Source organism: Tenebrio molitor, chromosome 9 (assembly GCF_963966145.1).
Source record: "Tenebrio molitor chromosome 9, icTenMoli1.1, whole genome shotgun sequence".
NCBI lineage: Eukaryota > Metazoa > Arthropoda > Insecta > Coleoptera > Tenebrionidae > Tenebrio > Tenebrio molitor.
In genome coordinates this window covers 8,840,999-8,864,400 of record NC_091054.1, presented here as the reverse complement: position 1 = coordinate 8,864,400, position 23,402 = coordinate 8,840,999, and the positions used below count along the sequence as shown (strand labels likewise).

The 23,402-nt window shown below is 40.4% G+C and overlaps 1 protein-coding gene across 3 annotated transcripts in view; it reads left to right on the top strand.

Annotated features, from left to right (window-relative positions):
- Positions 1-23,402, top strand: part of LOC138138244 (uncharacterized) — a 54,774-nt gene that overhangs the window by 9,426 nt on the left and 21,946 nt on the right. For all 3 annotated transcript variants that reach the window (XM_069058060.1, XM_069058058.1, XM_069058059.1), the window contains one exon: positions 8,559-8,659. The gene's annotated coding sequence lies outside the window, so the exon portion shown is untranslated. The remainder of the gene's footprint in view (positions 1-8,558; positions 8,660-23,402) is intronic.

Here is a 23,402-nt window from a genome sequence, read left to right as displayed (position 1 = left end):
TGCGGGAGATAAATTTTAAAGCTGGCAACCATGTAAAGCAAAAAGTACTAAAAAGGAATTCTGACAAACTTCATTTTTATCAAGTGCATATTGATGAAGTCCCTTTTGTCAAGGTTAATCGAATTTGTAGTTGTCTTTTTTTGTGCGGAGTGCTTGTTTCGCGTACGGTTGCACAAAAAATTCATTTATACAGAAATCTTTTGTCATTACTCGAGTGAGTAAAATTTGTCAAAGCACACTTGACCGGATTTTCAGGTAGACGTCCGACATTATGTTCTCCTTCAAACTCTATTGTACTGTTGAGCTATCGTTAAATTTGTGTCCCTGTTACTCTAATTTAATTTGAAAAACAATATATTTTTTTAGAAAGTTTTAATTCTTTTCAAAACCTTCATGTGGCTCTATAGTTCACTTAATTTTTGTCCAAAACGAATGATTTTAGCACTATTGGATTCGATTAGTGTTAAAATTTTGCTATTTTTTAATTTTAACTGAGCTTCAGAAATAATTTTTTTTAACAAAATCATTTTAAAAATTGTCAAACGTCACTTAGAACGGTAATTCTAGCACCTTTGAATTCGTCCATTTAAGATATTCCTTTTGGGCCGATTTGTCTTAAACCACGCCCCAATAGTTTAAAAAATTTATTACAAAAACCTTCTCGTCGAACCGTCAATTGGCGCTCAAGCTACTAAATAAAATAAAAGAAACCAAACTAAAAGCGTGCCACGTTCAAGATATCATCGGGGCGTGTGACTCTAAAAGCTGAACTTTAAAAGTAGCACTTTTACTTTTAATTGCAAATAAACGTGGAAAATGACCGACATGGTAATCGCCTTAGTTTAAATTAAAACGTCAAAACTTACTCCGTACTTGTAATTTATTACCTCGTACTGATTTACGACTCACCATCGACAAACTTGGGCCATTATCTTGATTCATCTTTCAATTATCCTTCCGTTATTAAAAAATACATTTGTTTCGTTGCGATCGCCGCCATGAACTCGCCCAATTAGAATGAATTTCCCTACGAATGTCCCTGTTAAATCACGTCATTTGAATTGCAGAATTCGCCATTACTATGTTAAAATGACATTCACTACTTTCGCGGTACTCAAATCCGCGTCAGAACCGTACTGGCATTTTGTCCAACTTATGCAAGCTTAAAACATAAAATCCCTAGAAAACTTTACGTCCGAATCGTTTTTAATTGGGGTTTTGTTTCGCTCTGGGGGGATAAAACCAACTTTATGACCTACTTTGTTCCTCGGACCCCTCACTACTATAGTTTACTGCAGTTTTCAGTAATAAAGCCGTCTTTTACGGCCGACCAGTCCCGATTTTTCCACTTTTACTAGGTACTACGTCCCACTATTCTGCGTAAATTTTGCTAATTTGACCCAATTCGACGAAACGTCAACCGGTGCAGCGCCTTCACCGGTCGAACGTCGAACCACGAAGATGAACGAAATGTCAAAAGTGACATTTAAGTGTCTGTAATGTATTATAAATCAAGCAGTCGGGTATCGATTTGGGGCGCTAATGACGGTTTGTTGTCGGTAATTAAGAAATCAATTTTTGATGTCTCGCCCCCAACACGAAAAAAACTAGTTTGAATGAGGAGCGAACCGCAAATGGGACGTGAATTATTAATCTGGGGCCCGTCGAGGGCCCCAATTGCTAAAATATTTATTTTGGGGAGATAGTGGTGATTTACAAGAGGCGCCAGCCGATGACGGGAAATGCCCCCGTCAGGGTAACGCGCCCGTCCGTCGGAGGGCGCTCGTTCGCTCCAGGACCGGACTAATGAGGCGCACCTTCGACATAATTAATTACGAAATCAGATAAGCGCGTAGGGCGGAATTTATGGTTGGACGTGATCTCGAAAATTGGGCCGCTCCGGGGACGTCTCGCTTTTATGTAAATGGCAACAATAACACGAAACAATGAATAAGAGAAGGAGAAGAGGCCGTCCGAGCGGTTCGTCTGTGAAATATTCAGCGGGGGCGGCGCAAATATTTAAATTTCGGCCGGCCGCACCAAAACGCATCAGAAACGGGGGCGGATGGATAATTCATAGGTTTCGGGGACCGCTTTCTTTGATGCCACCGAACACGCGACACAATATTGACAACGCGACGTGGTAGTTAAGGCGGCGGCGTTTGGTCGAAGCCGCGGGGAACAACCAGTCGACCGAAATTCGGAGCCGGCAGTTCGAAACCGCCGCCACGATTCAAATTTCGATGGATCTGGTCCTGGGGGCGGAACGACCCGTTATGACGTAATAATTCCTGCCAAGCGCTGGGGCATTCAAGTCTTTATTCCAATCCGACAGTAAAAATGAAACGTGCAAGAACGAGCCTTGTTGGTGAAAATTGAAATTGTTCCCTGACGGATGTAATTGCATTACTTCTTATTTGCCGGGAAGTGGAGAAGTTGGAAGGATTTATTTAATATTGCTGTAGAGATGGTTGCATAATATCCAGATATTATGCCGTTATTATTGTTTCCGTTTTTATCGAGCCGTGTCTCTAACTTAATTAAAAAGGAGGGAAGCACTTAAATTCGAATTTGCTTAAATGCGGCTCGTACACGACATGCAAATGGGCTGTTATCGTGGGGCAATTCGACTGGAAAGGTGTTCACAAAAACAACGAATATTTATTTCTATCTGAAAACACGTGGCAATGCGAACAGAAAAAAAAAACTAAACAAATACATATAGTCGTTTTCAATGACATCCGTGCTGTCGGTATGACAGTATGTTGGCTTGCTATTTCAGTTTAGTAATTTTGACTTTTCTAATTTGGTAAATTTATCTTCACGCGGCAAATTGACAAATTTCAAATTATTATTTATCATTTCCGACAAAAAATGTAGTCTGATTCGGATTCTGAGGATGACTTCGTTTAACGATGTTTTACACCATGTTGAAGATTGAGTTTTACCGTTTGTTGTTGATGTTTCACGAAATATAAATTATCTTTTACCATAACCTCAATTTCTTGTTTGACATTTTTTTAACTAGGATGTTCTTATATTCTGAATACTGGTTATGAATTTGTGTGTACAATCTGCACCAACATATTAAAAATGACACTGACAGCACGGATGTCGTTGAAAACGACTTTACATGATGATGATGGCATCATTGATTTATAGGAAAACGCATTTTTTGTTCGACACTGTCAGAATTTGAGAATTTTCTCCTGCGTGAACGGATTTTGATAAATGTCAGCTTGTCAAAACGAAACGTCAAGCTATTTTTAAAGATTATGTAAATTGGGCTTTTTTGGCACTCGTGGGTTTTTAAAACGCTCGTTTCACTCGCGCCAAAAAAAGCCCAATTTACACACGAACTCGTTAAATAAACTACTATAGTCTGTCTCAATTCTAAATTTCCACCAACACTGCATTCTACGTTGGAAATACAATCGGCAACACTGTTTGGCGAAAAATGCGTCAGATTCTATTTGTTGGGTTATCTGTCAATTTCCGTTTTTACAACTCAAAATTTTAGAATAAAGGAAAAGAACGACAACTTTTTTTAAAATGCAGCAAATAAGTAGGTGGAAAATCAAATTCTAAAAGCAAAAAAAATTTTTCTTCTACCAAAGAATCTCATTGGCAATTCAACGTGGAACTGCTGCAAGTATTTTAGGCACTCTACCTTATGTAACTCCACTTGAAGAAGTGCATTGTTTATGATTTATATGTATACAAAGCAAAATAAACTTATCAACTAATTTTAATGTTTTCGAATCATGTTTATATAAAATAATTATATTGCTAACTTTGGTTATAAGAATTCCCAATTTGGAAATATTTTTATTTTGCCAACATAATTCAACAGGTGGTGGAAATTTAGAATTGAGACAAACTACATTTGAGTAAATTAAAAAAAAAAAGTTTATGGAAATCAGTCAGAATGAATTTCTCAATTGCTGTTTTCGTCTCTTTTAAATTATTGTAATACATGTTTGGGTAAATGTTATTTTCAGATTATTTTTATTTGTCAAGAGGTACTAGTAGTCTTCCAATGAGGAAATTAAAAGAAAACAATGTTTGTAAAATCTCACGTAAGATTAATTTTTATTCATCTACTTTCTGTAGCAACAGCCGATGTTGAGTACATAATATTTATATGAGTTAATCTACGAAACAGTTTATATTTCTCACAGGTTAGAAGTTTAGTCGCTCAGATCAATTTGAAAGAAAAATGATTCGAACAAAATAAGTAATGCCAGGAGATGTGAAAATAGAAAAGTGGTTACTAAAATTCTGAAAGCATTATGTGCAGAACTGAAAAGGTTAAAGTGATAATAATCTTTATTAATGGGTGAGATAAAAAAAACAAAAATAGAGAGCTAATAGTCTACATTGTACACATAATAAAATGAAATGTTACTTATGTGCATGTTTTTAAGTGATCTTTAATGCTCGCCATGTGGGGTCACCGCCGACCCAAGCAATATAAGGATCTAAAGAAAAGTAATATGTAATACAATAAAATAATAAATTATTACTAATTATTATGGTTCAGTATGGAATACTGCAATATGTATTTCACTTTATTCCTTACTGAGGACGAATAGAGCCTAAGTTTTTTTTTTATTAAGGTAAGCAGTCTTGATGACAAGAATCGACCATCTTACTGTTTTGTTTGGAACAATAATTGTAAAATAGATATTATGGTAGAATTTATTTTTATCGGTTTTGTAAGACGACCGCAAAAAAAACAAACGAGGAAAATGAGGTGTGTTTTGTGTTTTAGAAATGTTGTTTAAAAATTTCGATCTAAAAAAACATTTATTCTTATGCGAAACATTTTTTAATATATTGGTATCGTCAGAAGTAGAACAAAGTCTTCTTAACATACAGGGTGATTCACGAATAGTGTTTGATTTGTTTAAAAAAATATAATTATTTTGACAAATTTGATTGACACTATTGTTTCATTTTTCTAAAATCGGATTACTATGATCACAAAATTTTATTCAAATTGAAAAACACCGAAGTATTCTATGAGAGAGTAATTTGTGTTGCAGGAATAAAGGCGCTAAATCAGACACTATTCGTGAATCACCCTGTATTTGTTCAATTTTGGTATAATAAATTCATTATAAAACGTGGCTTTATACTCAATGAGGTAATGTCAATTCATGTTAGAAAATAACGAGAAAATAATAAAAAAATTCTATACCTCTTAAATTTTAAGATATGGGGGCCCAAAAGGTGCAGCTTTGATCTCATTTATTTTAAATAATAAAAAAGATTTTGACTGTTTGTCTTTTACTAGCCAGTGCCCTAATAATTTTGAACGATTGTGATCAGGTTTGCAATTATTTTCTTCATTATTTCCAGCATTTCCAAGTATGTAGTAATTTTATGTTCGTTTTACCTCAAACAGCGTACGGCAACACGGCTTTGATTTTTCCCTCCCATTTCCATGAATAAATATTTGCAGACTATTGGGATGCATAGAATGTTTTTAAATGTTGCCACATTTAGTATAACGAATAGGTCCATATCTTCTACAAAAAAGAAGATTGATTTTTTTAAACATTTTTACCTGATCTCTTAATGACTACTTAACAACGTACTACTACGTTGTTCCGCGAATTTTGGGGCACCCAGTATAATCGGGTCAGACGTGACCCCCGATGCGTAAAATTAAATTTTGTCGGTGGAAGGTGGCTAGAGTTTAAGGAATAAACAAAAACGAAAGAGATTTCTGGGTGACATTTTCAATTTTGAAGAACAAATGTGCAAATATACATACAGGTGTCCCAGAACTCGAAGAAAAATTAATGACTTGCATAACATAAAGTCCATTCAAAAATCAAAAAACCACCACCTGTTGCTTTAGGTTGGTAAAATTTAAAAAACCCTAGGAAGATATTTTTTCATACTATGTTGGTAACTATAAATTATGACATTTATTTGATTCAAAATAAAATTCAATTGCTTTGAATTTTGTTCATATTGTTTTATTAGTAGCACATTTCATTTATTTATTGATTCTTATTACATATTTTTACTTAATACATGCCCAGAAAAACAAGACACTTAATAAACATTTAACCTCAAAATTACAAGTCTCACCAAATTTTACACTAGACAGCGTTGCCGATAGTAATTATCGAGGAAAATGCGACGTTGGTGGTTTTTTGATTTTTGAATGGACTTTAGTTGTGAGACATCTAAGATCCACCAATTCCAGAAAGGGAACTCCAGGTGTTAAGGTGAATAGAATCTGTAGCTAAGCGTATATTATCATTTGTCAGAATGACGTTTTTGCCAAAGTCCCAAAGTGTCAACATCAAGATTTCAATTGAAGATATACCACACAATTCCTTAACAGACTAGCCCACAAATTTATATTAAATCGTACCTGAAATGCTCTTGAAAATAGAGCATGTGGATTTTCTTCATTTTTGAATTCTCCGTAAATTATCAACATTTCCACATAATCCGCTGCAGAATACATGATGAAAGAGCACGGTTGACCACGGCGACGGTACTAAAGCGATTTGAAGGGATTTCTATGAAATTTTGACACTGACGTTTCTCAAAAGTTTCATAGCCGGTCAGTTTATTGAAAACGTAATAAAATATGCAACCTAGCAACAATTACGGGAAATACACCTATAATTGAATTTTTTTAATAAACAATTGTCAAAACGTTGGTATGAACCAAACAGTGACTTTCATGATAATAGGATTAGTCACACTGATGAGTGTCAAAATTTTTTTAATCTAACTGAACCTGCGCCCTGACGAGCGAGACTTTATTTCAAATTCGAAAAATATTGGGTGATTCAAAATGTTTGTGGCCAAGTATGGCAACTATGTATGAAAATTTATGTGGCAACTGTGTGAATGGGGTACAGTTAATATTTGTATGACATTTCATAAGCGTGCATTTGATTTTTTAAATTCCATTGCACATTGATTTGACAACTTTCAAAATTGCACGCCTATGAACTGTCAAAGAAATCTCAACTCTACCCTACCTACACAGTTGCCACATAAATTTTCGTACATAGTTGCCATACTTGGCCACAATCATTTTGAATCACCCAATATTTCCGCTGAGTTCTCATTAAATTTGTTTTGAAAATGAATTCGCGGAAAACAGGTCCGGGAAGTGAAATGAACATAACCTTAACTATGATTTGGTGTCAAATTGTTATACAGCTGGTCCATATATGCACATTGTGGGGTGGTACAGAGTGGTTTTTTACTTAATTTTGACATTGACAATTGTTTATTAAAAAAAATTTCACTATAGATTGCTTAAAACGCTTTGATTGGTCAAATTAAAATTTTCTTTTCTTGAATAACGTTCAAGATAGAAAATTTTTGCTCTGGGATTATTTATTTGTCCTTTTATGAAGTATTCTTCTCTTTTCTCTGGGGAGCGAGTTCTGGGACATCCTGTATACAGGAAGAAATAAAGAAAGTAAATCTGAGGGCGACGAAAAAAGAGAAAAACAAAGAAAAGTTACTTTGAAGGCAAAAAGACCAAAAAATAAAAAGCAACAAATTCTCAAAAAGTCGGTAAAATACAAATCAAGAGTTTTCAGTTGATGTTTACTAATTAGTTGTAAGGTATTTTCCAAAAGCATAAATTAAATGAAAACTGAAACGCAATTAATAAATTGTTTATTACCTGTTTTTATAATTGGACTATTAGGTACATCATTAAGAATATTAAAGAATAAGAATGTGAAAGGGAAAACAAATTAGAAGTTACATCACAAAATTTTCTACAGTGACACCTTGAAAGCGGTAAACTATCAATGTAAAATTATACATCATATCATTTTTACTCTTACATAGTTTATTATTGAAAACACTTAATTTCTCGGACACTCTTTCTTGTTCTATGTAGTTATTTTCAAAACACTCTGGAGAACAAGCTGCTCATGAAACACAAAAGTCGGACAATTATCAAAATAAATATCGGGTATTTATCAGCAACATTCTTCATTTAACTCGTTTTTTACCAAATTCTTTTTATTCTTCTAGTAAAGCATATCTGTTGGACTTACTGCACTGAAAATGTCACGGTTGAAAATTTCTGCTGAGCGCTCCTTCAAAATAGTAATGTCAAAATAACATATCTATTGATTTCAATAAGAAAATTTGAGTCCTTGAAATTAATTTAAAAACACAACCACCCTTTCAATGTCGCAATCAGACCCGTACGAATCAATCCACGAAGTGACTTTTGTTCACAACCAACTGCGTATGCGACGTCCTTTTTCATTTTCCACTCGTTTATCACATTCCTCTCAGTTGCAAGCGCAGCACTTGGAATGTTCATCGCATGTGTTATTTTCCGATAGTGTCACTCGGCTTTGGCAGAAATCCGCGGAGCCGTGAATCAATTTCGCCAGATTAAACGTCCGAAACGAATTCATTTCCGCTGTTTTCAATATCGCCACATCAAAAATACATCGGCTGACGTCATTATTGAGCGCTTCCCGCGCAACTTTATTAAACATCAAAGTCACGTGTTGCCGTTCCATTCACAACGGTCTTTGTTCCAGGAAAGTGCAACTGGACCTGGAAATATGGATCTGGACATGCTCGGGTCGCCTCGCCCCTAACCTTTCCTCTGGTATTTGGGCACTTTAAAGGGGCGCATTTGGTGAGTTTTATTAATAATAGTGTGTTCGCCTTGAACTTTCCGATTTAATGCATGGCGGATTTACTAGACAAGAGACGCGGTTTACGAGAAAAAGGCTCCCGTCAGGTGACGATTATTCGTTTGCATCGTAAAATCCCCCAGTTTATGTTTGACTACGCCACTGATCTCTCGTCCGGTACTGCTTCGCGGCCGTGGAACATGCAAGATTCACGGGGAGGTCGTTCGGAAAACAATTGGAAACCTCATTATAAATGCGACAAATCAACTGATAAACCAGCTCCGGAGGAAAATAGGAGCTCCCGTTTCCCGAACCAATCAAAACTTTAATTGATTTTATTGCGGGGACGGCGGAAACCTCGTCGGCGTTTGGCCAAGGAGCCTGAATTTACAATTTCCGACACCACCGGCGGTCCAACTTTTCCCGGCGACCACCTGAGCGACGAAAATTAAAAGAAAACTCGTTACGAGCCAAATGTCACTGCGACCACCACCCGTTCGCAATTCGGCCACCGGGGGCGCCCCGTTCGCTCCGACAATTTTTTCCCAAACGGATAAACACCAAAGTCCCCCAGCCAGGTGTGATGGTCCGTGACTTATTAATAACGTTTGTGTCGCTCTGAGCCGCGTATTTGCTCGCACAGAGCAAACAGAGTCGAATTTTTGTTTTTTTTTCACTCGCACCAACTATGCGGACACCAGTTTTAGTCGACAACTGCAAATGAACTAGAATGTTTCGTTTAATTTGCCAGAATTAAGTTGGCAGTGTTGGCACTAGCAAATGTCAACGCAATTTGGGTGTGCGAATGTGACCGCAGTGTGCTCGGACAAATTGACGTTACTTCTGCACGACGCGAAAAATTAGATTGCCACTTCTCGTGTTACGTTTTTGGTTAAAAAATGCTCATCAGGGTGGGGGTAAGTACCGCTGCAAAATTCGTAACAAAACATCCAAACAAATCAAATTATCTCGTGGATAATTTAATTTATTTAAAGTGGCAGCGTGATGTTGAGCGTTCCTACTGGTGAAATCTCGAACCATCATCGTTCGTTTCACGGCCTCCTAGATACACAAGAGATGAGTATCTAGGAGGCCGTGGTTCGTCTTATTGTCAATTGACACAGACAGTGTTGCCAGTCTGTTTTGCCTGTAACAGCTGTCACAATTTAAAATAAATTCTAACGCACAAAAACATTTTTTTTTGGTCGAATTGTCGATTTTGGCGGTACTCATAAATTACGTAAATTGATTGTCCCGCGTTGCTTTTCATTCCATCACTGTAATATTTCACCCACTCATAGTCAACTGCGGTCAGCCCCCTTTCGGACCATAAATCAACCAACAACTGTGACATTATTAAATGTCACTCGCTGAAATTAAGTTTCATTATGGATCAAGCTTATTACAGTAGCGATGAAGACATCGCCTGGGGTCCTCTCTCGTTAAAAGAAGTGAAGAGAGAACTCCAAAACGTTGGTTTCAAGATCAGACGCAGACACAGCGATCCAGGTGTCTTCCGAAAGGGGTCAAAAAATCCGAGGAGGACTGTGGAGACTGGCTCGGAGGAAAACAAGAGTCTGAAAGTCGAGAGCTGGCTCGGGTGGGACGATACGGTTTCAGAAATGGAGATGGCCCTGAGATACGGCTTGGACTATGTCATGCCGGGAGACAGGGTGGAAGAGGAGAAGCCCCAACCCCCGCAGGAGAAGAGAGAAGACGCTTTTAAAGCGCCTTTGAAATCCAGCAATAAGAGTAGATTTCCAAAAACTGCCAAAAACAGATTCAAAAACGTCGTGAGTCCGGTGGGAATGTACATAAAGAGCCGGAACGCCGACAAAGAAAACGTTTGCACCGTCAACGCCAAACCCGTGACCTGCAAGCCTGCAACGTCAAGCTCGAAGGCTCGAATTTGAGGGTTAACTAAACAACTTTGTCAAATAGCGTTAGCTTGTGTAAACCCGTTCGAATAAAAGCGTGGAAAAGCTTTAAAATGATGTATGAAACGTCAGATTGAAAAAGCGTTATCCTGTTACAGTTTAGCTGTTTCCCCGATTAGCGTCTCATTATCCTGATCCTGTCCGGATTTGTTCGCTTCGTGGGGCCGTGAGTGGCGCGATTATTCCCACGGGATGGATAATGCAAAGTGGTCGGGTAGAAAACGACAGCCATTGTTTACGAAAGGACGAACTATAGATGTATAAGTTACATGGAACGGGAACGTTTTCAATGGAGTTGCCGGAGTGATGCAAACTTGTTGGAAGGGGGCGGAAGGTGAGGGGGCGACAGCGCCCCGGTTAATTAACGAGGGGAACGGAACGGGGCTCCGCGTATGTAGGCCGGAACTGTGCCGCGGCATAATGTGATGAATATCTTAATTGTTGGGAGTCGGTACTTGTGGATGTTCGATCGTCGATCCCGTTCAAAACCTGACGCCATTTCAAAACGGACAAAGAAATCCCTCCTTTCATCTGTGCAGCTGACACGTAACCCCACTTTTTGTCAAACTAAAATCTCAAACATTTAGGGCACGGCACGCGCCCCTTCTCTCGTTTTAACCCAAATTTTGTACCTTTCATTCCAAATTAGAAGTAACACCGGCGCTGACGTCTTTTCGAGCGAGTTAACACCGTTCGCAAAACAAAAACTGACACTTGACGTTTGACACGTCGTACCTAAAGCTGCGTTTACACGACGGGGCGTCGTCGTCGTCGTCGTCACAAATGGGGTGTTTTCAGTCTTTATTAACCTCATTTTCTCCAGTTTTTTCCTGTTCTTTCGTCGACAATTAGGCGAACTTCCTCCGCCGGATCATTACCGTTTTTCGATCCACGTTAGACGCATTGTTGTCACGTGATCCAAATAAATGAGGTTAGGTTTGTTTTTCCCCGTCTGACTGCTGCCATGCATTGTTCGTTAATCTCGTAAGTAAATCCTTTCCTTTGTTCCAACTTCTTTCGTTCTCTTTAAAGAAAGCAATTAATCATACATCCCGCAACCCCACTCCCCCACCCGGCCATTAATATGATCCTCCCTAATTGAAAACATCCATTTAAATAATTGTTTCTGACGATGCCGCGATGCATCTTCGCAGAAACATCGGCACTTTTAATTATTGAAAGTAGCCCAACGGGTCCGCGACTTCTGTTCTCATGATGTAATTTTAACTTTTTAACTAACGTCCCAATTACGCTGAAAGTTTATTCGTTTCGAACGGGCGACGGGGGCTGTGGGGGCGGTCGAGAACTTGCAATATCGATCTCGACGAAAAATTGCATACGCCAGGGCCGTACCCAAAGGGCTCCGTACCCCCGCGTCGACATTTTTTATCGCGTGAGATCCCGCGGGGCGAATTTGTGTGATTGTTAAGTAGGCCTTGGTCGGTGTCGTGACGCCGCCTCCTGAAATATTCAGCCGAGGGCACGGCCGCTCCACCTTCGGCGACAATCTCGACCTGGCCCTAATCGAAATTTTAAAAATTAAACGCGATGGCTTCATCACCGCCAAGAATCGAACGTCTTCCGAGGATGTTTGACAGGTCAAATATTGACAGTCGAGAGCAGTGGCGTGATGGGAAAGCGGATATTATGCTCTTCTCGGTTGTTCCTCTTCAAGGACAAATTCGGGCCCGTATTAATACAATTTGCATGTAAATTGGCCGGCGCCGCGTAAACCTATACAGGGGCGTCTGTAGGGGTCTAATGATTAAATAAAGCTGTCCCTGTCGGGGCATGTTTGCCGCCACGCCCACCTGCTCTCCCGAATTTCGGCACATTATTAGTGTGCTCTGGTAATTGCCAACCTGACAGATTTGTTATGTCACTGGATTATGTTGTTAAACGGTAATGTTGGTAACATTAACTGCCTCAACAGAAACACAGCGACGTACCGAATTCGCACTTGAAAAACGAGAATGATAAGAGCGCGCGGGCCGACAGTCGACGTATTAGTTACCAACTCAAACACTCGCAGCGCCACGTGTTTGGCGCGAAGTTTGAACTGCAAATTCCGCGTTTTCGCGCACCCGTCCGATTGTCTTGTTAATAATTGAGGCGTTGCTGTCAGCTAATGCCGGCAAGTCGTTACATAACCTCTTTTTTGCGTGGCGTTGAATATTTAAAGCGGGATCTGAATATCGACTTCCGAAAATGTCTTTCCGATGGAAATATCCGACTTTAATGACGAATGCGAGTGGGGATATATAATATATCGGCTCGATTCGTTCTCGCAGTGTTCATATTTTATTCAGGAAAAAAATCCGTACGCGTCAGGACCTCAATGGGCGCAAAATGGGAGGAATTACATCGCCAATATCAATAATAAGCGACGAAAGATCCGTGTAGGTTTACCTTAAACCGGTATTTTACGAGGGCGGCGGTCGTATAACGGAAAATTTCAATGGGACGGCTTCGAGTTAGTCCTGGAAATGCAGTCGGAAAAACCGAAAGAAAATGTTCGGTTTTGTGGGTCGCCCTAAAGGGGGATTTGCGACGTCCCCAGACGTAATAACAGAGACGAGCGACGTATTCGCGTAATAAATCTCTACGGAATGCTCAATTTGCTTTATAACATCATTAAAAACAGATAATATTAGCTATTAGCCGGTAGATGAAGCAATAACGTTAATGGCGGACGCCAGTGATCCTTTTAATCGCGAAATTGCGTTATTGCTGTTCAAAAGGGACCTCGTCCTGCAAAAATGCTCCGCTAATCGAATCACTTGACACGACCGACGAGGACCATTTTTATCAGAAAATTATTAAAACGCGGCCAGATCCGGAGCAACTCCGGCAAAATTAGTCAAATTTATGTGTCCGATATCCGACCGTTTCGGCTTCCGGAACCGAATCCGCACTGGTTGATTTGCGGTCACGTGATTTGCTCCTCCGAATTGAAACTAATGAATCCGACCAGATCCGGGGATTAGAAAATGATTTGTGAACGAGAACATTTCAACAGTCGCACGATTAAAATAGTTCTTCCGCAACCGGAGGAGCGCGTTTTTACGGAGGTGGCGTCCACGCCGCGACGAATTCGACTCGTGTCGCGATGAAACACCTTAAGAAAAACGTGATGGTGACTTTTGCGAGCGCGGTTCGGGGAAGACCCCGTCCGTTGCGCCGGAAACGACCTTCAACCCTTTTCAAATTGCGTTTTCGCCACCGACGGGCGTAAAAAAAACCACCGACGAATAACAATCGCGTTCGCGTTTCGGCCGGAACGAATCGTCGAACGAAACGGATCCCTCCTCGGGGTCGTGCAAGAAAATTATGCAAATGACGCCGCCGGTGCAGGGGAATCCCCTTTATACGTTAATAAAGTGGAGCCCGACAATTAATTAGCGAGGGGGGAAGGTTATCTGCATCGTGTTGAAGATGCCAATACCACATTGTGGCATCCTGTTTCTTGCCACCTCCAGACCTAACCGATAAACCGCACCCCTCTGATCGATGATGCACGCTTGTCGACTGCTCTTTGCTCTCGTTAATGCACCAGGTCTTATCGACGATCCTCATCGGGGAAATAATGGATTAATAAAGAGATAAAAACGACGGACGTGACCTAAACCGTAAAGCCGACACTCCACCAAGTGAATAATTTAACTCGAACGAATGGCACGTGTGGTCTCGTCGAGTTACACAAATGTCAAACTTTGACATTTAGTTGAGATGTTTAGTTGGCGTGACGGGAAAAAATTCTTCATGAAATGGAAAAGAACACAGACGCGGTTTTGATTATGTGCAAATTTTTTCGGCTCGTATTTTCTACCAGGCGCAGGCAAAAAACCGTAATTACTCGGCTAATAAAGAACGAAATGAAACCGAGAAAGAAAACAAGTAGAAGGCAAGATAAGAATTATTGTATTGTTATGTCTTCTGACCATATTTTATTACGTCACTTACTCTGTGAGCCCGACAGAGTAGTTTGTTGTTCTTGGCGAAAGTATGGCCAAAGAGGAGCGGTCGTAAAGAGACGACAGAGGTCCACGACGTTTTTAGTTCAATTGACAGAAACAAATTATGCAGATATGGGAGAACTGTCATAAAAAATATGTCTTGGGAGTCTTGGCAAAAAACAAGCTTGGAACGAGTCGCAACGATAACGACAATCGTGGTTAATAATTAATATGAGAGGCTAAATTCAATTGAGATGTGCATTTCAAGATGGAGGGCTCGGCCAGACGTGGATTCAGTCGTCGCCATCTTGTGCACTCGCGAGTGGAAACTATTTCGGAATATACATTTTTACTGGCGGGGTCGTTAAATTTTCGTCGTAAAACTGCAGTGCACCCGTGTCTGCGATCGTTAAAATTAATCGTATTATCGTCCACAGCACCACACAGTGTGGAACCCCATCTCGAACAATTGTTCCGTATCTGGTATCGACTTGTGACGTCGCCTCAATACATCCCTTGTAATTGTCGACGAGTCCCGTTCCGTCGAAAACATCCCCTTCCGACTGTTCCCTCCCCGTGGCGTGTCACATCGAGGCCGAGATTCCGATCTTGACCGATTTCTCTTTTATTTATCGTTCTGTTATTACGGACATTCTCGCTTTTACGGCTCGCGAGGAAAACCAAAGCTCTCCCTCATTTCAATATCGCCGCCCCCTCCGGTCGGACCGACCGTTTGGGAACCGCACCGTCGGCGGGGCCGCCCCCCCCGGAGAAGTCGGGGCCAGGCACGATCCTTAAGCTCGCCGCGCATCGATCCCGCAGCCAAAGGGGCCCCTCCGTCGATCACACGTGTCGACGCCGGAATTGTCACGTGACGGTCGTTCGTTTCACGCGGGAAAGACTCGATTATTCTTCCGGCATACGTCAAGATGGCGATCGGGAATTCGAAATGGCGGCCCCTTTTCCAATGTCGAAGTTGACGGCCGGGACAGAACGATGATGGGTCGGCGCTCTTGCGGGCGGCGCGATTGATTTTTACCGAAAACACACATTTCATTCACATAAAGCACAAACAATAACAAACAAGAACATCACAAGAAAATCTAAACATGTCCAGTCCAGTTCTAAGCCGACGACACGGTATTCAGTCCTGATTAAATTATCATCAATTAATGATAAAAATTGTTACAAGCAGTATCCTAAAACCCATCTCTCTTGAATATTGCGATAAATCCAGCGTGAATACTACATAACCGCACTTACAATATCATCTGGTTCCATATTATAGTATATTACGCCACGAGGTCGGTAAGTGCTTCATAATAGATCGAGAAAAAATTAACTTAACGGGCGAATTTCCTATAGCATTTCTTGCACTACCGATTGTACTCAAACATACAAAATACTGTTGGTTGAATTTCAAACGTTTTTCTTGTTCATAACAGCACCTTGTAGTAACGTTATAAATTATAACAGTTCTGTTATACTGTTGTTTTTATAACAACCGACATGGATTCGGTAAGTTGCTTTTTTTGTACTTGTCAGAGAAGCGGAAAGCGTGAAAATAGGTCGATGCCACAAAAAAAAACACGAATAATACTTCTTGAATTTTAAGTTAAATGCTTTCGCTTAGGCCAACCTGGCCAACACTTGTTTTAGGTTCAGGACGAAATAATATGTTGTGTGTAAAGTAGAAAGGATCAGTGCTGGAGAGACAATTTTACTTAATTAACATGCAGCAGAAAAGTAAAGATCTCAAATGAGATCCTTGTGGTTTGCCTTTATGTAACTCGGGACTTGTCCGACTTAATATGATTAACATAAACTTTGAAGTAACAAATTTTGTAAGATGAAGTCGGTAGACCACCACTGGCAAAGTTAAAAACTGTTTGTTGCCACCGACAACTGCCCGATGCTATCACGTTTTTAACGTCTCGCATTTGAAATAATAGCTCAAATAATTTATGAAATCAAGACGTGTCGCGATAGTGAACAAAAGAAGCATAAATAAGTTTTAGTTGAAGAATAAAATTTAAGTTGAGTAGATTTTGCGTCGTTTAGAGTGAAATTAAGCGCGATAGGCGATGAGTGATCGCCGGAAAAGTCCGGAAACCGGTGCCGACTGCTGAGATATGGCTTGATAAATAATATGACACTTGACAGTTGTAAATGGCGGCCATTCGTTTCCGTCGTCCGTTCACGAGTGGCGCCACTGCACTCCACATCAGCGAGACTCGAATCGGTTGGTGAGACGGTTATGAAATTACAGATTCAGAAAGTCGTCGAATCGAAGAATTCGCGATCGTCCCGGTCGCGTCGCACCGCTTCATTTCTACCCTTTGGCCCGGTCGTCGATCGATTAAACGTCATCAATCGTTACCTGATCGGTCTCCAGGGGGCGTCGCACGTGACAGATGTGGCGTAACGGTCGCCACTTCTTAAATCCGCCATAAAACGGTTCGTGTTTTCGTAAAATTTGATTTAGTCTAGGGGTTGGAGCTTGTTTACTGCGGCCCGAGTTGTCTTCCTTTCATCGATTCGGTCTCAGGAGCTCCGTTATTGTTGTTCGTATTAAAATGGGTCGGATGAGATAAAGTTCGGGGTTCGGAATGTCGCGTGATTTGCCCGGATTAAGCCGGGTTTTCTGCCATATCTATAAGCCGCTCGCATATTACGCGATATTATTTTTATACGCGGGGATCGGGGGACGAAATATGCGACTCCGGTTGCTCGTGGGGCGGCTTTTTATTCGATAAACACGTTTGATGTCGCCGCCGAATAAGGATGTCTTCCGTTTTTCTACCCCGTCGAGGCACAGCGGACAAGCTCCGAAGGGTCGGCGCGTTCGTTTTTTGCTTTGTGCCCGACGTCGTTCCAGATATAAAATAAATTTTAAATTTGTCGTTTAGCGGAGAGGATTGTGTCGAAGCGTTTTCATATGGAGCGAGTGGAGGGCTCATATTTTATTCAGGCCAAAATCCGCGCTGCTCCCGTTCTCGACAAGGACGCGCGAGGGCGAATTACGGGGCTAATATAAATAAAACCCCAACAAAGGACGACTCGGAAATTTTGACACTTGCGGAGGAAACAACCCGTGTCGCGAGACCAGGAACAACATGTCAATTTGTCCCGGGGTGAAGACACATTTAAAGTCGACAACTTCCCTTATTACATCTCGCAACACTCGAAACTTTTACTCGCGTATTACACATTTTAGATTATGACCGGTTAACACTTATTAATCTGGAAGGCGTACGTTTAATGAAACATCTCGTGAAATGCGGTAACTGTGCCTACCGTTGAGATATTGCTCGACAATTGTTAATGATTTTCATCCATTTCCCTCACAGACCCTGTACCCGACGCAAAACATGGCCAGCGCCTCCGTATTCACCACAAAAGTGGCAATAACCATTAATTCTCAAGGTCGGCCTCTGCAAATACAATTTTAGCTGTTGCACCGTTGTTAATAATGCATCAATACCTCCAACACATTTCAAGCGCATTTAACAATGCAAATTATTTAAAATTAATTCATTCGCACTTCACATTTCTTCAAATTTCTGACATCGACGTGAAGTTGGAACTTAACTACCAACTAACTTCACGATCCTTACAAATTGACACGAGTTAGTACCGCAAAATTAACATTTCTTTTCTCAATTTAATAATTGAGATTCCATTATCACAAAATCATTTGTATAATTAAATTTATCGTCAATTACATACTTGTTTTATATTTTAACATCGTACAAATTTCTAACTTAGCGACCGTCGTCAAGTTTGACATTAGATTTTCCAAGTAGCAATAAATTCAAATGCTTTTGAATTTGAATATTTTGTGAAGCTTGAGTGACTTAATTCTGATATTTTGAAAATTAAATTTCTGATTTATCGACCGAAGGTTGAACTTTAAATAAAAGTCTAATCTAAATGTAACATTTTAGAGGGAATAAATCGGAGAATATCGTAGAAATCTATGTAATATAAATGATTTTTAGTCGCAAGTTTGTGATGGGTTCAGATGAATCAAAAATGATAAGAAGTCGTGACTGGCAGATGACGATCTTACGGTAGGGGCCCCTAGCTGGAGTATTTGCAGAATTTCGTGTTGGAAAAGAGGAGACGACTCCTTCGTCGTCGTCGTTTTTCTTTCTTGCGCGAAGGGGGCGTCTTAAAGTATGTATGGCTCGTAAAGAAGCGGGTGTAGAAATTTAAGAGAGGCGATCCCCCGAGGGCCCCTTCAGACACAGATTGTTAGAGTTATTATGGCATGGTTTAAGCTATTTAACGTCGCATAAGGTATCAAGTTACGGTTACGGCCTTTTCTGGTTCTAACGTCCAATTTGAGGTTAGATTTTATCGCGACAATTACCTCGTCCGAACTGTCCCGTTTTAAAGCGGATCTGTCTGAAAATTCTCGATTATGTCTGGTCTTGTGTGCATAAAAGACGAGCTGGCTCCTCGCGTTCCCCATAAAACATAATTCCCGCCCCATAAATTACTTAATCCGATGGTGGAATGAAAATGAAAACGAGTTTTTTCCTCCTCGGCCAAGACCTAATTTATTTCGTTTTCTCGACGAAATTCAATGGAGTCCTCTTTGCCTCCCTCTTAATTTATTTATCGCCGGCCATTTCATATTTCGCTTTCCATCGCCCAGTGGCGCTCTTGCAAAATATAAAACGGGGCGTTTTCGTAAATAAACGATTCGGTGTGCGGGAACGGGCCATAAATTAACCGTAAAAACTGTCGCAAAGTCTTAGGCCGTATTACCAAACCGTAAAAGAGGCAAATTGCGGGCCGGCTCGCCTACGTGCATAAATAAAACAGTCCCCTATTGCGAGCTCACGACGATCGAATTCCTCCGCCCTTAGGAAAAATCAATCGACAACTCTTCGCCGAAATGGGAATAATAAAGCTAATGGGAAAATAAATAAGACACGGGGGCCGAATTCGAGCGTGGCGCCACCGCTCGCAAATCGCATTATCGATCCGTCGGTAATGCAGACGCCGCTTCGACCGTCGATGCGACCGCGCGTCGATACCGCCAGATGTCGCCGAATTTCTTTCTTTCAATCCGATCGAAAATTTGCCCTCGCGTGACTGCACATTTTAGCCGAGGGACGAGTTTTACCTAAAATGACCATTTTTCACTCGTTTAACAGACGTGACATTACGAATGCGATCTTATCTCGTTCGTGAGCAACTACCAGTTTAGGGATTTTCGTTGCGGGTTCACTTGTTTTGGGGAGAATGATCTCATCTGATCAGTCGAATGTTATTTAATCTGGATGAGAACAATAAAGATAAAAGCGTATCGAAACGAACGGTGTTTATTTTAGATACTCCTACGTACAAATATCAAACAGTAGATCAAGATAAATTTTAAAATGATCATATTCTAAAAATAATACTGCGAGGGTTATTCGGTCACAGGACACTTTCGTCGGCTTTTTCTTTAAGTTCGTTTTGGCGATCTTGTATGTAGACCGACAACATCTTTTTGCGTTTGTTCAGTTTTTCATTATCACTGCAGTCTATGCCGCTGAGCCGAATCAGACTCATCAAGAAGTTTTGGTTGATTTCGAAGTATCTCAAGTGGTTCCGCCCACCAAAACAATACGGAATATCTTTAGCGTAAATATCGACTTCACCCTGTATACCCTGGATCTCCTCTAGGATCTTCTTCTCTGCTTCCGTAAGATTCGCGGCTTCGTCTTCCCGTTGACTCTCCTTGACTGGTTTCTCCTCCTTCGCATCCACTCTCTCCTCCGCATCCACTCTATCTTCTTCGATGTTCAACGCTACTTCTTCACTTTTCGCCTCGTCTTCTTCGTGTATCACCTTCATGCCGTTCTCTGTTATTTTCTCGTCGAAATCTTTCGGCGCGGACTGTGTCTTGCTCTCTTCATTTCTTCTGGGAGGGATGAAGGCTTTTGTCATCATTATTTTATCGCCTTCATCGCTGAACTCGGCATCCTTGCAGATGGTCCTGGAGTCGGTGCGGTAGCGGCTCAAATCTTCGACGTCTTTCGACTCTTCTGATAAGGCATCTCGGTTGTCACAATAGATGTCACTGATAACACGAAAACACAATTTGCTAGTAAACACGACCAGAAGGATTACCAAGATGGAAAAGAGTGTCCACCAGACCAAATCAGACATCTTTCCGTCACAAGTTACATAAATTGGTCATTTTTGACTGCTGAATGGTGGCGCTAGTGCGATAACGTGAGATAAAAAGCGCATTATCGAAAATATCTCAGTTGATTTGTAGAATATCGGAGCTTATCTTAATCCCCGTCCCTCCCGCGCCCCGGCTTTACGTTACTTACGTAAGAATATTCGGTAATAGAGTAAAGTGCGTTATCGTGTCTACTTTCCGCCAAATTTGAAATATTTTTTAAATGGAATGAAAACCTACAGAGTTTGAGAAGAGGCAAATACACAATATGTTAATATTAAATCGTGAAAGTATTCCAAAGAATTAATGCATTAGAGTTATTGGCAGCTAGTTTGACTTTCGAAAAGTGGTGCCATTTGTGGCAAACTCGTGTGACGAGAGAGAGATTAAACAGGGTTGTGGTTAGACATAATTAACACTTAGTGGGTCATGATATTCGCTGCTTTGACATTAAAGGGAAACTAAACCACTCAGTGTTTAGATTGTTTGTTCGCAATAAACTTAGATTCTAAACAGAAATTCTTTTCTGGAATGTAATAAAACTTGCACTTTCCGTACTTGTTGTTTTGTCGTTAGACAACCAGTAATACATCGGAGTTGCCCGGCGCATCCGCCAAATTCCCCACAGCTTTGGCCCTCGATTTTTCAGAAAACTTCTCCACCCCTCCAAATTAAAAACAGGCGAGTTGCAAACTTCCCCCGACTAATTCACGAAATGCACTCCTCCGACGCGCACCATTTTTCTTCCCGGCAAACTTTTAACAGTGGCGATATTTTAAATCATTCATAATACCCGCGCCCCCCTCGCCGAGGACGTACGCCCCGTCGAAAGAGCGCTTTCGGTCCTAAGCCGATTTTCCCGTTTCTGTCTTCGTCTTTTTTCCCCGTCCTCGTCTCGAACCTCACCCGTCCCCGCAAGCATTCGACATCCCTCTCACGTACCAAAACAGTACAAGACGTGTCATCGCGTTCCCCATAACCGAATAAATTCATCAAGGGGGCTAGGTCTGGCAGCTTTACGACGTAATTCCCGTCGAACTAATGAAGTGAGACGCGGGCTTAACGGAGGAACGTGTAAATAATCCAGGATTGCCACAAAGTGGCCACTAATGACGTCAGACCGGGTTGGTTCAGAGAGGGCGCTACAGACGTACGAGATAAATTAATAATGGATATGTACTTAATAATAATAATAATGATTGTATTCGTGTGCGGATAAATATGGCAACTGTGTACGAAAATTTACGTGGCAATATGTGGGTGACATTTACGCATCCATTTGATTTTTTTATTCCATTGGAAATTGACTTGACAATTTTCAAAATTGCGCGCCTATGAACTGTCAAAGAAGAGTTGTCACTTAAATTTTCGTACATAGTTGCCATATTTATCCACACCCATTTTGAATCACCCATTATTTACAATAAAAAAATGCAGCGGTACAGCAATAATGCATTACTGAAATTTAAAGCAAAGCGTAAAAAGATACGATATGCAAAGGAGTCTTCTCGTGCTAGGGCGTCATAAATCAGTCTGGAAAGGGTGGTGGTAAGATATGATGAACTGTAAGAAGTATGTATTGTGAAACCGAAGAACTCATAGGTTTGAGCACGTAGATATTTCTCCGGAAGTGGAGACAACGGAATCAACATGTGACTCCCTGAGTATTTTGTCGATGAATATTCCAGATATTTTACGAAGTGAGCGTGATGGGGTCGATTCCTTAATGAGAAGTAACAGAAAACTGACGAGTTTGATTCTGATTTTCAGAAGCGAGAAGTGTCTTGCACACTGATGATGGTTTTTTGGAGACTTGCATAACAGGGACCAACTTGGTTTAATTTTTTTTACCGATGAGGCGTGGTTTCAAAATATTTCAATACCCAACTAATGCGAATGTGCAAAGCCGACAATCATAGTGGGAACACCTTTACATCCCATCAAAATTGGTGTCTGTTGTGCTTTATCTCGGAAAAAGTTAATTTTGTCATGAGACGATTCATTGACATTGAAGGCTACTCTCAACAAAACGGGACAACGGTTTACACCGCTAATCAGGCAAATGATTATTATCTGGCAGCATTTTATGATCGAATAACGAGAAGGAATTTATAGCAGCTCAGATTACGCGGAGTTTTTTTTATTGGGACATCTAACAAGTACTATATTTAAAATTCTAGTGGATACTTTGGGAGAGTTACAACCAAGAGTTACTTAGAGAGAATCTCCGTCTTAAAAAATGTTTTGGATAACGTGAAGCTTGTGCTTGTGGCAGGAAGAACATAGCTTTTAAAACAATCACACTTTTATACATTAGAAGTAAACGTTTATTTCCTTTTCAAAACTTTGCCAATACAGAAATTAGTTTGAAAGTCGACATGTAATATACAACCAGCCTTACGAATTGCTGCCGGATTCCTAAATAGAGCTAAAGTCCATTCAAAAATCAAAAAACCACCAACGTCGCATTTTCCTCGATAATTACTATCGGTAACACTGTCTAGTGTAAAATTTGGTGAGACTTGTAATTTTGAGGTTAAATGTTTATTAAGTGTCTTGTTTTTCTGGGCATGCTGTGCTGCTAATAAAACAATATGAACGAAATTCAAAGCAATTGAATTTTATTTTGAATCAAATAAATGTAATAATTTATAGTTACCAACAT